Below are 17,400 nucleotides of genomic sequence, written 5' to 3' on the forward strand. Positions count from 1 at the left end.
AATCCAGCTTAATATAGCACCCCCAATACCATGAGCCTCTATCTTTTTAATCAGTCTTTCATATGGCACTGTATCAAAAGCTTTGCTAAAGTCAAGGTACACAACATCACAACCCCTACCACTATCAACTGCCTCAACTATGCTGGAATAAAAAGATAACAAATTTGTTAAACATGAACGAGCCAGAAATGTTTTTGTTTTTTTGGTACAAGGACGTGCCGAGTACAATGAGTGAGTTGCTTCCAGGGTCACGGCGCCTTAAACAGAAAAGAAAACTCTTTCCCGGACCAACTTACTATGTAAGTCTTGCTGTTGTGCCGGAATATTGTCGGAGGGTATCGTTGCCTTATGATCAAGTAAATGTTTATTAACGGCCATTTGTAAAACCATGTTGCAACTCATTTATTAATTTATGTTTTTCAAGATGGAGACGAATTGTATTTGCAATTATTGATTCAAGTAACTTTCCCACAATAGACGTTAGGCTAATTGGCCGATAGTTTGACGCAAGTGATCTATCTCCTTTCTTAAAAATTGGTACCACATTAGCTACCTTCCATGACTCTGGCACTCTGCCTGACTCTATTGATTTATTAAATATGGTAGACAGTGGCTCGGAAAGCTCCTCTTTGCATTCTTTAAGCACCCTGGCAAACACTACATCCGGCCCTGGGGATTTGTTTGCTTTTAGTTTTACTATTTGTTTAAGAACATCCTCCCTGGTAACTGCTAAACTCGTCAACCTTTCCTCGTCCCCACCCACATAGACTTGTTCGGCTGAAGGCATATTGTTAAGTTCCTCTTTAGTAAATACAGATACAAAATATTTATTAAAAATACTACTCATCTCTTCATCACTATCTGTTATTTGACCTGTCTCAGTTTTTAATGGACCTATCCTTTCCCTAGTCTTAGTACGATATAACTGAAAAAACCCTTTAGGATTTGTCTTTGCTTGCCCTGCTATGCGAACTTCATAGTTTCTTTTTGCTTTCCTTATCTCTTTTTTAACATTTCTAACCAGTTGTACGAATTCCTGTTCTAAAGTGACCTCCCCATTTTTAATCCATTTGTACCAAGCTCTCTTTTTACCTATATGGTTCTTCAAATTCTTTGTTATCCACTTTGGGTCATAAGTATTCGATCTATTCAATTTGTATGATATACTACGTTCCTGTGCTTTGTTTAGAATATTCTTAAATAAGTTATAAATTGAATCCACATCGAAATCCCCATTTAAGTCACCTATCGCTGGGTTCATGTCTCGCTCCAAGACCGGCCCACACCCCATACCCAAGACTTTTCAATCAATTTGACCCAAAAAAATTCTTAGGCTATTAAAATCAGTTTTTCGAAAATCTGGCACTTTAACAGAATTTACTCCTACAGGTCTATTCCATTCTATGCTAAATCTGATTTCTTTGTGATCACTGTTCCCCAGCTCACTCCCTATTTCGATGTCAGTAATTTGTGTTTCCCTGTTAGTTAACACTAAATCTAAAATATTATTTTCCCGCGTTGGTTCCTTAATGTGTTGCGTAAGAAAGCAATCGTCAATTAATTCTAGAAAATCTTCTGCTTCACTATTCCCTGTTTTGTTCAACCAGTTTATTCCAGTAAAATTAAAGTCACCCATGACATAAATACTGTTAGATCTAGATGCTCTAGATATTTCATCCCATAGATGCTTTGCTTCCATTCTGTCTAAATTTGGTGGCCTATATATAACTCCTATTATAATATTATTAGCTTTTTCGTTTAATTCTATCCAAATAGTTTCTGTGTGTGGCTCAGTTTTGAATCCTTCTTTTAGATTACATTTCAAATTGTCCCTAACATATATTGCTACTCCACCTCCTCGTCTAATATATCTATCTGTGTGAAATAGTTTAAATCCATTTATTTGATATTCAGCTAATAGTTCTCTATTTTCTACATTCATCCACGTTTCGGTAAGTGCAATAATATCTATTTTTTCTGTGCAGACAAGAGCATTTAATTCGTTAATTTTATTTCTTAGACTTCTACTGTTAGTGTAACATACCCTAAGTGAATTGTTATTTTGAGGCCCTTCTCTTTCCCTGATCATTTTGCCAATTCCTTTCTCCCACAAACACATACTTTTATTACCTCCTTCCTCCAAATCAATTCCCATACCACTATCTACTAACAGTTTAAACCCAAACAAACACCTATAACCACTGGTTCCAACAAGTTCGCAACAGCAACAACCCCAGCCCTCGATAGATGCACCCCATCACGAGCATACATTTCATTTCTTCCACAGAAGTGTTCCCAGTTGTCTATGAAAGATATTGCATTTGATTTACAATATCTTTCTAGCCGGCAATTGACACCAAGTGCCCTCGACATCCATTCATTTCCCACTCCCTTTCTTGGAAGAATGCCACATATGATCGGGATTCCTCCCTTGCTCCTAACTAATTCAATGGCTGTCCTGAATCTCTGTATTAGTTCCTCACTCCTAACTCGTCCAACATCATTACCCCCTGCACTAATACAAATAATGGGTTTGTTCCCATTTCCCTTCATAATATCATTCATGTTTCCAACAATATCACCAATTCCAGCTCCCGGATAGCAAACCCTTAATCTGTTCCCCCTATCTCTGGCACAAAACGTTCTGTCTAAATACCTCACCTGGGAATCTCCCACAACCAAAATTCGCTTCGATTCTCCCTTTTCCTTTCGAGCAGTTTGAGGGACCTGCGCTCCGCCGCTCCTCGCTGATTTCCTCGCTGCAGGAAATTTGCAATTGACGATTGCTTTCTTACGCAACACATTAAGGAACCAACGCGGGAAAATAATATTTTAGATTTAGTGTTAACTAACAGGGAAACACAAATTAATGACATCGAAATAGGGAGTGAGCTAGGGAACAGTGATCACAAAGAAATCAGATTTAGCATAGAATGGAATAGACCTGTAGGAGAAAATTCTGTTAAAGTGCCAGATTTTCGAAAAGCTGATTTTAATAGCCTAAGAAATTTTTGGGTCAAACTGATTGGAAAGTCTTGGGTATGGGGTGTGGGCCGGTCTTGGAGCGAGACATGAACCCAGCGATAGGTGACTTAAATGGGGATTTCGATGTGGATTCAATATATAACTTATTTAAGAATATTCTAAGCAAAGCACAGGAACGTAGTATACCATACAAATTGAATAGATCGAATACTAATGACCCAAAGTGGATAACAAAGAATTTGAAGAACCTTATAGGTAAAAAGAGAGCTTGGTAGAAAAGGATTAAAAATGGGGAGGTCACTTTAGAACAGGAATTCGTACAACTGGTTAGAAATGTTAAAAAAGAGATAAGGAAAGCAAAAAGAAACTATGAAGTTCGCATAGCAGGGCAAGCAAAGACAAATCCTAAAGGTTTTTTTCAGTTATATCGTACTAAGACTAGGGAAAGGATAGGTCCATTAAAAACTGAGACAGGTCAAATAACAGATAGTGATGAAGAGATGAGTAGTATTTTTAATAAATATTTTGTATCTGTATTTACTAAAGAGGAACTTAACAATATGCCTTCAGCCGAACAAGTCTATGTGGGTGGGGACGAGGAAAGGTTGACGAGTTTAGCAGTTACCAGGGAGGATGTTCTTAAACAAATAGTAAAACTAAAAGCAAACAAATCCCCAGGGCCAGATGAAGTGTTTGCCAGGGTGCTTAAAGAATGCAAAGAGGAGCTTTCCGAGCCACTGTAAACCATATTTAATAAATCAATAGAGTCAGGCAGAGTGCCAGAGTTTTGGAAAGTTGCTTATGTGATACCAGTTTTTAAGAAAGGAGATAGATCACTTGCATCTACATAAGAACATAAGAACATAAGAACAAAGGTAACTGCAGAAGGCCTATTGGCCCATACGAGGCAGCTCCTATTGTATAACCACCCAATCCCACTCATATACTTGTCCAACCCGTGCTTGAAACAATCGAGGGACCCCACCTCCACAATGTTACGCGGCAATTGGTTCCACAAATCAACAACCCTGTTACTGAACCAGTATTTACCCAAGTCTTTCCTAAATCTAAACTTATCCAATTTATATCCATTGTTTCGTGTTCTGTCCTGTGTTGATACTTTTAATACCCTATTAATATCCCCCCGGTTATGTCCATTCATCCACTTGTAATCCTCTATCATGTCACCCCTAACTCTTCGCCTTAACACAACAGGCACCAGACACACGCTAGGCATCATACACACTAGGATAAAACAAACATTAGGCTGGAAGTCAGAAAAGAATTCAAAGAATTTTACTGGAAAGGCTTGCTGTTAGGAAAGGAAGTAATTGAGATGAATTAATGCACAGTATGTCAATTTTGTGAAATATATGATAAAGGAACAAAAACATTTATACCAAAACAAAGATGCAGAACTAGGAAACAGGATTTGTTCAACTGAAATTTCAAGACGGACAGAGACCAAAAGACACAAAAATGGAATCAATATACGAAGAGGCCAAACCCCCAAACATACCAGTAATACAAAGAGAAACAACTACACGGCAGTGAGGAGAGAGGCAGAAAGAAATTTTGAAAAAAAGGAACAAACAAATGTAAAGTAGAACAAATCATATTCTATAAATACAGCAACAACCAATTGCAGGTAAAGGATAATATTCAGAGCTTTTAAATGCATGGATGGCGAAATACTCAAGAAATTGTTCACGACTTTTGTTAGACCAAAGTTGGAATATGCAGCGGTTGTATGGTGCCCATATCTTAAGAAGCACATAAACAAACTGGAAAAGGTGCAAAGACATGCTACTAAGTGGCTCCCAGAACTGAAGGACAAGAACTATGAGGAGAGGTTAGAGGCATTAAATATACCAAATATACTACACAAATATATATACTACACATGCACAATAAACTACCCTACACAGGCTGAGTATGGTGTGTACAATAAATTATTAGCTAAAAGATAAGACTGAGTTTGTATAAATGGGGTTAAGTCAGAGTGGGAAAATGTAAGTGGAGTGCCTAAAAACCCTGTCCTGGGACCTCTGTAATTCATAATATATACAAATAATTTAGACTCAGGTTTGATCAGCAATATTTGAAAATTTCCAGACGATACAAAAGGGATTTTTTTCTGGATTCAGGATTATTTTTTTATGGCTGAAAACAGGTTTTCAGCAATAAAAGAAATACAGTATTGCTGGAACAACCGTCGACATCTTCAAGAGAAAACCTGAACATCTTCAAGAAGTGAAGATGACCTTGAGAAGAAGTATAGGTTGGGAGAAGTATAGGTTAGGAATTGTCTCCAAAGAATTCTCAAAGAATTACTCGTTATTGCTATCCAAGATAATTAGACGAGCCAAAGCTAAATACTACGAAGATAAATTTACCCAAATAAAGAGTACCTTACCTAAAAATATGTATGTACCTTACGTAAATAAACATTTGATTTTGAAGTGCCGGACAAACAAGGCTGTGGTGGATATGTGGGCCTGAGGGGCCTGTCCAAGCAACAGCCTGTTGGATCAAGCTCTCACATGTCAAGCCTGGCCTTGGAAGGGCTTGGTGAGTAGAACAACTACCAGAACCCTATAATGCATGTATCAAGGTGTCCAGGCAGTGAGCACCACATAATGCAGTGCAGTCCTGTAAGAATAAGCACAGTAAGTATGGGCATGGAGGGGGTGCAGCAGTGGCTTGTGAAGGGCTGGAGAGTAAATGGACATGCCCAGGGGTAAAAAGCATTAGGGTAACAGAACATAGCCCATAAAAATAGTAATGACAATGAATGAATAATTATATGAATGCAATAATACTTCATATCTCAATAGGAAAACTAAGCAGGGTGCAAGACAAGGTACTGGTGGTGATAGTGGTTGGTACAAGTCCTCACATCCCCACAGACACCAGTAACAGCCCTCACCTCCCAACACAGTACCCTTGTAGCGAGTTAATCTTATACTCGCTTCATTATCTTATAGCATAACTAATTAACACTAATTACAGAAGCTACACAGGGGATACTTTGGTGTGAGTTGAGCGCACTGAGCGTCGGTATCGCTACACCCTTGTTCCTTAACAACCCTTTGGACCTTTATTACAGAAAAATAGAATCAATTAATTTAATAAAATATAAAATATAAGTGCTTACTTACGATAATACTATCGGTGGAACACAAAATCTTCTTCTTCTTGATAGTAGGTGCAGTTTGCATGAAGGGTTAGTCCTCGCCATGACTGAACTGACGACAAAATGGCCGATGTGTTGATATGGCGTCAGTTGACGCTGTGACGTCACAGGTGAGGGACGCTTTGCGCATTACTCCCTCGTACTTAAAAAGTACTACAGGTACTTTTTGGTTTTATTTTTGAATATGGCAGAAGTTGGACAGCTTTTCAAATCATTATAAGGGAGTGAGTTCCATAAACTAGGTCCCTTTATTTACATAGTGTTTACATAGATTAAGTTTGACTCTGGGGATATCAAAGAGATATTTATGTCTGGTGGGGACGTGGCCATGTGTTCTATTACATCTGTCCAGGAAGAGTTTCAGAACAGGGTTTGCAGTTAGAAAAAGGGCTTTATAAACGTAATTTACACAGGAGAATGTATGGAGTGAATTTGTTTAGCATGTTTAAGGATTTGAACAAGGGAGCTGTGTGTTGTCTGAAGGTAGAGTTAGTTATTGTCCTGATAGCAGATTTTTACTGGATGATGATGGGCTTGAGGTAGTTTGCAGAGGTTGAACCCCAAGCACAAACGCCATAAGAATGATAGGGATAGATAAGTGCATAATAGAGTGAGAGGAGAGCAGAGTAGGGTACATAATATCTGATCTTAAACAGTATACCAACTGTTTTAGAAACCTTTTTAGTTATGTGTTGTATATGGGTGCGGAAGTTGAGTCTCTTGTCTAAGTATAGGCTAAGAAACTTTCCATCATTTTTATTGCTAATGTTTACATTATCTATCTGAAGCTGAATTGCATTTGTTGATTTGTTTCCAAATAAGATATAGTAGGTCTTTTCTATGTTTTGTGTGAGGCTTGTTGGTTGACAACCACAAGTAGACTTTTTTTAATTAATTGTTTACAACATTATTTAACAGGAGTGGGTTGGGGTCAGAGTAGATGAGTAGTATCATCAGCCAACAATATAGGTTTAAGTATGTTAGAGACATTAGGGAGATCATTGATGTATATAAGAAACAGGAGGGTCCTAGGATGCTGCTCTGTGGCACCTTTACGGTAATTAAGTGGTAGAGTGGGAGAGGTTATATCATTGATGGCTTCATATTGGTGTCTGTTACTAAGATAGGATCGGATATAGTTTAGGGCAAGGCCACGGATTCCATAATGGTGGAATTTAAGTAAGAGGTAGTTATGGTTAACAGTATCAAAGGCCTTTCTCAGGCCGATGAAGAGTTCAATTGGAAACTCACTTTTGTCAAGGGCTGAGAAGATTAAGTCAAGCAGACTAACAATAGCATCATTGGTACTCTTTTGGGAGCGGAAGCCAAACTGACAGGGACTTAGTATATTGAATTTTACAAGATTGGAGTAGAGCTGTTTGTAAAAAAAAAAAAATAATTTTGATAATATAGGTAGATTCGATATGGGTCTGTAATTATTTATGTCTGCCGTGTTACCTCCTTTATGAACTGGCGTTACTCTTGCTTTTTTAAGGATATCAGGGAAGGTATGACACTCTAGGGATTTGTTGAACAGCAGTGCTATGGATGGTGCAAGGGCATGGGAGGCACGCCTGTGTACCATCGATGGTATTTCACTAATGTTCCCAGCTTTGGTTTTTAGCGAGTGAATGATGGACACAACATCTGTAGGGCTGACCGGAGAGAGGAGAAGAGAGTTTGGATAGCTGCGTGAAAGATATGTGGTAACATATGTCTGAGTCTCTGGGATTTTTCGGGCAAGGTGAGCACCAAACGATGAAAAGAAGCTATTAAATTCAGTTGCTGTTTCAAGATCTGTTGCAGGTGTATAACCATCCTTGGAGATTTTTATCTTATTATGTAAATGTTGTTTAGCTCCTAGGATGGTAGAGATGGCTCTCCATGTGCTTTTTATGTTGCCTTTTGCTTCTTTGAATCTATTCTCGTAATAGGAACGCTTTGCTCTTATTATACTGGTAAGCACTGATGCATACCTCTTAACTACTTCTTTTCCAACTAGGCCAATCCTAAGTTTTTTTTCATATTCATATTTCTTGTCGATTGCTTTAAGTATGCCATTAGTGAGCCAGGGATTATTTAACCTTTTTGCCAGTTACTTGCTTGGTGAGGAGAGGACAATAAGTATTGTAAAGGCTTTAAATTTTGGAAAGAGGCTAGTTAACGAATTATTATCCTGTGTATTGATAAATTTAGATTCCCAGTTTACATTGTGGAGGGCATTTGTGAGATTGCCTATTGCCGCTTCACATTGTAACCTAAAGGTAATTTTCTTGTTACCTGGTGGTGTTATGGCCATGTTCGCTACAAGGAAGGTAGGATAGTGGTCAGTTGTTCTGTCAGTGATTATACTTGATGTAAGAGGAGCTGTTATGTTGGTCCATCAGTGATCCAGGGTAGTCGCAGATGTTTGAGTGACTCGGGTGGGCCTGGTGATTGCGGGGATGAGCATACAGGAATTCATGCTGTTGAGGAAACAGTCTACTTGAGGGTTATTTTGTAGCCCTAGGTCAATATTGAAATCACCTCTGAGAACTATGTGATTTTTGTTGAGATTATTGTTTATGATAAGGTTCCTCAAGTTGTTATTGTATTTGTGTCTAGCTTCAGACACAAGCATGTTACAGTTATGTCTTAAAGAGTTGAGAGCAATTAAGGATGATAAAGAGTCACTTACAACTAATGTATCAAGTTTGGATACTTGTACACATTTCAGTGCAAGGAGCAAGGCAAATAGTTCAGTCTGAAGGGTAGAGGCCCAGTTGTTTATACGGACTCCCCACTCAAAATATAAGTCATATCCTATTGCCAGGACAACTGCACTTCCAGCTGCACCCGTTGGGCGCTGTAGGAAACCTTCAGTGTATATGATTTGAGAGAGAGAATGCTCTGTGGACAGAGCATCAATATGGCTTAAGACGTTGAGCTTTGCCTCAAGACAAAGCTGGGACTGATCTCTAATTTGCTCCTTTGATGGAAAGGGAGGGATTAAAATTGAAAAGGGTGTAATTTCCTACAGTGCAGGAAAGTGCTATTGTTGTCTCTCTTGGTACAAATTATAAATCTGATACTTTCTGAGTTCAGTTCCAATTTTATTTATCTATTTGAAACAATGTTTACATTCAATAAAGAAATTCTGGAGGGCTTCTGTGCAACGGTTAGGATGAGCTAGCCTAAGCATTTTTATACCAATTTGACAGTTATTTTCAGTAACACGATAAACAACGCTCGGAATATTAAGTTCCTTTCTCATATTAAGTATCTTTGTGGTACGAGGGCACCCAAGGATTATCCTCAAGGCTTCGTTCTGCAATTTTTCAAGCCCTCCAAGCTTTCTTTCAGGATGCCTTAAAGTTAGTTTAGTTCATTTATTATGCACCCCATACCCATCTTGTGGGCGGTAGTGGAAAGGGTTGCAGAGGCACATAATGGGCTCAGGGACTGAACCCAACAATTCATTTAGCTAAGCAAGTTACAATCTTGATGAGCTAGTTACAAAATTCAGTATAAGTCGTCACATCAACAATAGGTTCGAGATCGATCACAAGTACAGTTTCTAAATTAAGCAACTGACATATGTGGAGAGCTAGTGTCACAATTGATATGTTTGTCCTGCACACCGCTCCCCATCCAGTGGGCAGCGGTGGATAGGTTACAATCACTTAGTTACTACTTACAGTTAGCAAACTGGGGATATTTGGCTAAAATTTCTGGTACCAGATCATTTTGAATGAAATATTGACACATCGTTGGTACATTGGTTATAGAATTGTCTCTGAATTCACTATCACATAGTGACGAAGGGGTGTGCAAATAATTTTGTTGACAGTTAACATTTGGTCAGGTCTACATCGGCAGATAATGAGAATTCCCAGAAATACTTGTAACCGAGTCTAAGCCGAGCAGTAGTAACATCTAGAAGTCTGCTGATTTTATTGGATGAACTATAGATGTGTGGCTCCTTTTGCATAATAGTATTGAACGAAAGTTAATCTCCCCAAACACTTTCGCGTTTTGGGCAAGTTACCCCTCCACTCTCTCCATTTTTGTTTGGACATTCCCTGGTAGTGTGCGGAAATACTGAAAAGTGTATACTCTTTTCAACTTTGTCACCTTAATTCTCGTCCTATGTCTTTCATTTTGGTATCAATGCGTTCGCAATAGAATTCCCAACAGAACTATGTGCATATAATGTCAAAGACAGCAGCGCGCTCCACCCGCCGACAAGATGAATGTAGGCCAAGGGTACCAGAAAAAGAAAGCTGAGCCACCCTCAGGCAACTCTCATTACATTAGAGAGTGTGATAATACTGAAAAGTGTATACCCTTTTCAACTTTGTTACCTCAATTCTCATCCTAGTTTTTTCAATTTGGCATCAATGTGTTCGCAATAGAATTCTCTACAGGACTAAAGGCATATAAACTCCAAAAGCCCGGCTTACCATCCGCAACAAACAGAGTAAGCGAGAGTGTGTTACCAGGGAGCGCACAAGAGCGATAAAATGTATACACTCTTTTCATTTTGGTCACCCCAATTTTCATCCTAGGTCTTTCATTTTGGTATCAATGTGTTAGCAATAGAATTATCTACAGGTTTAAATGCATATAAACTCCAAAAGCAAGGTGTACCATCCGCACAAAACAGAGAAAGTGAGAGAAAGTAACCCGGGAGCACTCTAGTGCAATGTAATGTGAACACTCTTTTCACTTTGGTTACCTCAATTCTCGTCATATGTCTTTCATTTTGGTATCAATGTGTTCGCAATTGTATCTGCTGGCATTTTACCCTTTGCTTGGATCTGAAGGGTTTTAGGCTCACCACGATGCAATCTGATAGTACCACAGGTGTATATACCTATCTTCAAGCAGCAATTCACTCATTCAAACCGACTTATAATAGTTATCCATATATAAATGGTAATCTTTGTTCTACCTGTTAACCTGTCATATGAAGAAAGATTGTCAAAGCTTATATTACATTCTCTAGAAAAGCAAAGAATTAGGAGTGACATATGGTAGAGGTGCACAATGGGATGAATGGACATAACAAAGGGGACATTAATGGGGTATTAAAAGTAGCAACACAAGACAGAACTCGAAACAAAGTGTAAAAATTGGAAAAATTTAGATTTAGGAAAGAACTGCATGAGTAAATACACTGGGTTTGTACCTTAAGGTTCATGTATGCAATATTACAGAGTTCCAGTTAACTCCCATGCATGCAATTACTTTATGTTATGTTTATGTTTTTTATGTTAAAATGTTTTTGTTGATTTGTTTGTATATTTTCATAAGTAAAGCATGCTTACCGTCTTATTCCAAGTTTTATGATAACTTTACAAGGTTTAAAACATAAAGTTCAATATATATTCTGGTTTTCACACATGAATTATACGTTAATATAACATCATAATAACGTAATGATGTCGTGTAAATAACGTTATACTGACGTCATATAAATGTTATATTTATGTTATAAGAACGTAAATTGGATAGCTTTACAGAAAGTAAACAAAAAAAACTAAATGTTGACTGAAAATTATTTATTCTTAAATATAAAGCATGAAAACATTATAATACCATAGCATTCACTATTATTTTTAAATTTTTACATAAATCTTAAAAAACTGTGTCTCAAGAATATATGTTTTTAGTTATATCCTTTGGTTTTAAGAACATCAGATATACGTATTTATGTCAAAAGTTACAGTATTACCTTTGTGGAACCATTTAAAAACGTCCACAAACGTTCTGTGTTTGCTGGGAATAGCCTGGATGTGTCACAACGGAAAGGTTGATGATATTCTTGAGAGATATAAGAATTTTGCACCAAGATTGTAATATTTTGTTGAATTATCTGCATGTCTCTTGCAAATTGTCTATACAGTATACCTAGGTCATAAAAGTATTTGTGTGTACGTCTGATAACATGCTACTTGTGAAGGAGGAACTTTATATGTGTTTATCTCTCAGAATGTTTGGTAATATGTTTATTTGTGATGTGTGTTTATGTATGTATTAACACGTTGTGCTGAATGGGGTGAGAATAGCTTGAGCTACCTCATCCCTTTGTGTGTATTTTACCTCAATAAACTTATTTCAATTTCAATTTCAATTACCTTACCCCTATATTGTCAACCCATGTCTGTTTTTTTTTAAACAACGCTGTTTGTCGACCTAATTGTATTTGTGCTGCTTTTTCTGCCATGTTCCCTCTTTTTTTTATTTTTATTTGTTCTCAACACATTTTATACTTTAATCTCAATTAGTATTAAGTTTTAGTCTTTAATGTTTTTCCTGCCCGAAACGCTCCGCGTAATAGTGGCTTTAGGCATTGTATGTACTAGCTCTATCTATAAATCTATGAATTTTTGTAAAACCTCTTGTATGCATGTACTTTACCTGAATAAACATTTATTTATTTATTTATTTTAATTTTATATTTATTATTTATTATTATATAGTTTACCCTAACATACTATAAAAGAAAACGTAAGAATTTATAGAAAAACAAGCAACCGATCCTTCCGCAACAACAATCACCGTTCCATCACGCACACCAGGCAACGCCAACGGTCGTCGATGCCCCTAAATCAACCACAACAGGCAACACCAAGACTGATACGTTGGAACACCTTCTTCTCCACTGCCCACGATTTCATAGCGCTCCCGTCAAACTAGAGAGTGCTGTTCGTAGGCTGAATATTCCCGCCACACGATTCCTTTTCTCCTTGACTGGGCAGGTGCGAGAGACAAAGTCGTTCGTTTTGACATCCTTCGCCATACCTTCCGGTTCATTCAGTGTGTCCGTGGCTCGAAGAGACAGTAGGGTGTGTGGTCTGAAGAGACTGTAGGGTCTGGGGGGCCTGAAGAGACTATAGGGATCCTATTCCTTGCTATTTTCCGGTATCGGGCAGCCGGGGCGTATCTGATCTCTCGATCGGCGTCGCCCCTCAAATCAACAACAACAAGAAAAGTTAATTACCCAACGCAGTAGGAGTGTTGTGCTTTCAGGAGACGCCCCCATGTCAGAAGAAGACGCCGGTCATCAGGAGGAGGTGGTGGTGGTACCAGTTTCAGAAAATGTACAAACCATAAAGAAGGTAAAACCTCAACAGTGTCCAGAGTGTGGCAAAATATTGAGTCATCAAGGGAGTTTGAAGACTCATATGACGGTGCATACAGGTGAAAAGTCTCACAAGTGTGTAGTGTGTGGGAAAAAATTCAGTCAATTTGGAAATATGAAGAGGCATATGACGGTTCATACAGGTGATAAATTGTATGAGTGTCCAGAGTGTGGCAAAAAATTCGGTCATCATGGAAGTATGAAGACGCATATGACAGTGCATACAGGTGATAAGGCGCACAAGTGTCCAGAGTGTGGGAAAAACTTCAGTCGTCTTGATAATATGAAGGCTCACATGTTAGTGCATACGGGTGATAAACCTCAAGAGTGTCCAGAATGTGGTAAAAGATTCAGTCATCTGGGAAATATGAAGACTCACATGCTGGTGCATACTGGTGATAAAACTCACATTTGTCCAGAGTGTGGGAAAAGCTTTGGCCGTCTTGGAACCATGAAGGCTCACATGTTGGTGCATAAAGGTGATAAACCACATAAATGTTCAGAGTGTGGAAAAAGCTTCAGTCGTCTTGATAATATGAAGACTCACATGCTAGTGCATTCAGGTGATAAACTGCATGAATGTCCAGAATGTGGGAAAAAATTCAGTCAACTTCAACATATAAAGAGGCATATGTTGGTTCATACTGGTCAAAGATTGCATGAGTGTGCCGTGTGTGGGAAACAATTTAAGCACCGTAAAAATATAATACGTCATATATTAGTGCACCCCGGGGACGAACCTCAAAAGGCACCAGATGATGTGGATGTTGAATAAATCTTGAGTACCATAAGCTGTACAGTATTATCTCCATACATAACTTCTCACTAATCCCATATTCCATATGGAAACTCGGCTTCACATTTAAAGTACATTGCTATTACTGTGTTAGATGCCCCTACAAAGAGATATGGAAATTTTGTGGTTCATTTAAAAAATACTGTAATAACACCATGTTATTTGGAAGTTGCACAAAATTATTTTTGTTTGTATATTGTTGTGTGAAAAAAATGCTTGGCTGTGGAAGGCAAAGCTCTGCAGGATTAGTATTTAAGTTGCTTTTTATCTTTTGCTCTTTAGTCAAATTTAGATTTACCTCATCAACTAAGCAAGATAAAACAATGGAAAAAATGATGGTCTTTTCATATTTTGTTTCAATTAAACTTTTAATTTAAATTGTTTTAAGAAATAGATTTAAAATATTATAGTCCAGTGGTTTCCAACCTGTTCTTGGCAGACTCCCAGGGGTTTGCAAAAGTCGTACAGTATTAGAGTAGTTTTGCTACTAATAATGTAGTTTTGCAAAAGTAGTAAACCCAAGCTAATTTAAAAATGTCATCCTCCCGATACCAATAACAAATGGAATAGGGATCAGATTTATGTAGATATGCAAAATGTAAAAAAAATTAACTGCATATGAAGAAAACAGTCTTGTTGAACTTTGATGTGATAACTCACTGAAGTTACATTTCATTCAGTACAACTTATCAAACTTTTGGTTGCATGTGATAATGAGTATTGTACCTAGAACTGGCATCCAAAGCACTGAGATATTTAATGCTATTCCTCACTGCATACTTATGTGAACAGGCTTTCTCCCAGCTGTTTTATATTAAAAAAAATTCAGAAACAGGATGAATGTGGACCTTTATCTATGCCTAAAACTGTCTGGCATTGAATCTCAAATTTGGAACATAGTGTCAACAAAGCAGCATCAACCATCTCATTCATCAAGTAAGTTTTTTTTAACACTACCATATATTTAATTGCATACTCGGTTACATAGGCCTTTCAATTGAAAACGTGTTTGTTGTTAGTGAAATTGGTTTGTTGAGTAGACAGGACTTTAAAGAACCAGGGGTCTGTAGGAAATATTAACATAAATACAAGTGGTCTTTGGGGGTGAAAGAGTTGGGAACCTCTGTTATGGCCGTTTGTGGGAATTTACTTGTGGGAAAGATTTATTAATTGTATTTATTTAAATTAATTCAAGATGCTGGTTAACTAAAGTTCAATTATTTTATTATTTTATTAAAGCATTGTGGACTGTATTTTCAAATTCCACAAAAATAAATTCTCTCACACATTTGAGGGGTTTTATATTTAAATTCAACTAAACTAAAATAAATGAGATAGTCAAACTGAGAAATAGTTCAGGTTATTAGTAATATTTTATAGAAGAATTGATTTAGTAACTATATGGAGCAACAGCTTAATGAGTCAGAAGCTGAAGTTCCTGTCTGAACATGTATGATTTATGTGGGCCCGGTTTCTTCCCTCGTTGACAATATGGGTTCTGGCGTCGCTTGCATGATGTAGTGTCTTAAGTTGTAGGACCCTTAACTCATGGTTTTGCATAGTCCACACCTCAGCCTGCCAAAATTTCACATTATAGCGCTTCACAGAAAAATTTATATTAACACTTTCGCGCTCTCCGCAAAGGTCACTCAGCCAACCGAATGTGCGCGCTGCGTTTTTATCGCTTAAGCGTAAAAACAAAAATGTGTATACTCTTTTTACTCTTCTGACCTTAGTTCTCATGCTACGTATTTCATTTTGGTACCAACGTGTTCGCAATAAAATTCTCTAGAAGAACATCAGTAAAAAAAGTCACGAAACGTATAGGGATACCAGCACCAAATAAATAACTACGAAGATGACTCGCCGTGAGCGCCCATCAGCAACAAAATGTTTTTACTCTTGGGATTGTAATCACCTCCACACTTGTTCTACAGCGTTAATTTTGGTATCAATGGATTCGCAATGAAATTCCCAATACGGTGATATGAATATAAGCGTAGAATAATGATTGCGGCCCGCCCGCAAGAGTGTGGGAACTGGTGAAATTGTTACCCGGTATCGGTGACGGGACGACGCACGGCGCTTTGAAAGTTTATACTTATTTCACTCTCATGACATTAATTTTCTATGTACGTCATTCATTTTTGCGTCAATGTGTTCGCAATAGAATGTTCTATGTGCCCATAGGTAAAAAATATCAACAAAGCGTAAGTTAGAATAGCGCCAAATATAAAACAACGCTGGAACATATCAGTGAGCGTCAAACACACACGAAATGTTTTTACTTTTGTTATGTTTGTCAAGTTTATACTTGATGCACACAGTTATTTTTGGTTGTATATTAATCGGAATAAAATTCCCTAAACAGACATATGCATATAATACATGATATGGGGGAAGCATTACCAGTATAAACGGCTAAAGTCACCCACCTGCAACCCGTTTGGGACAAAATACCATTTGATCGAAGTTATTCACACCTTTCATGAACTTATTGTACCATGCAGCCTAGTGGTGAGAAAGAGAGCCTCATAGCGCGCAGTTTAAAACAAACCCAAAGTAAATCGGATAAAAATTGAATTTTATACAAATATTTTAAAAGTTGACATAACTTTATGTCCACTATGCGTTTACGTTAGACGAAACCGGACGCGCCGGCGCGTTCAGATAGCGCGAAAGTGTTAATATTTAATTACTGTACTATTTAAGGTGATTGAATTTTGGGAAAACTCACCTTTCAGGGCTGGTTGTTCCTTCTATGTAACCACCTCTGACTAATTATTAAGAATAGCCATTCACTATTGCTATGTCAAAGATGGAACAATATACTTTCCTGATTGTAGCCCAGGTCATTCAGTGGTGATTCTATAGGAATCTTAATTTATAACGAGACCAACACAGCATCTCGTGTATCCTGACTGGCTGTGTACAATATGGCGATTCTCCCTCCTTCTTGGGCAGGGAGCATTCATGCTCCATATAAATTTTTTCTATTCCTGAAAGGAGAGTTGTTTAAAGTTTTATTTCTTTGAAATTGATACTAATATATAGATTTAATATATAGGGAATTCAGCCTTCAGACTGGACTCGTTGAATTTTGAACATATGCAAATACTGTGTGATCTTTCATTTACAGAAAATTGTTGACATGGTGGTCACGTTTTCTTTATTACGTAGAAACTAAATCATAATTCTTCACATTGTAACTGCCATGTTTATTTCCTATTAGATATAATAATTATACACACTAACAGAAATATAATTCTAGGTGCATTATTATTTAAATAGGAATTG

The 17,400-nt window shown here is 37.6% G+C and overlaps 1 non-coding gene across 1 annotated transcript in view; it reads left to right on the forward strand.

Moving 5' to 3' along the window:
* The first annotated feature begins 12,703 nt into the window (after positions 1–12,703).
* Positions 12,704–17,400, forward strand: part of LOC123772841 (uncharacterized) — a 32,371-nt gene continuing 27,674 nt past the window's right edge. Inside the window, exon 1 of the transcript XR_011228169.1 lies at positions 12,704–15,039. This is a non-coding gene — a transcript (uncharacterized protein). The remainder of the gene's footprint in view (positions 15,040–17,400) is intronic.

Source organism: Procambarus clarkii, chromosome 12 (assembly GCF_040958095.1).
Source record: "Procambarus clarkii isolate CNS0578487 chromosome 12, FALCON_Pclarkii_2.0, whole genome shotgun sequence".
In the NCBI taxonomy this organism is placed as follows: domain Eukaryota; kingdom Metazoa; phylum Arthropoda; class Malacostraca; order Decapoda; family Cambaridae; genus Procambarus; species Procambarus clarkii.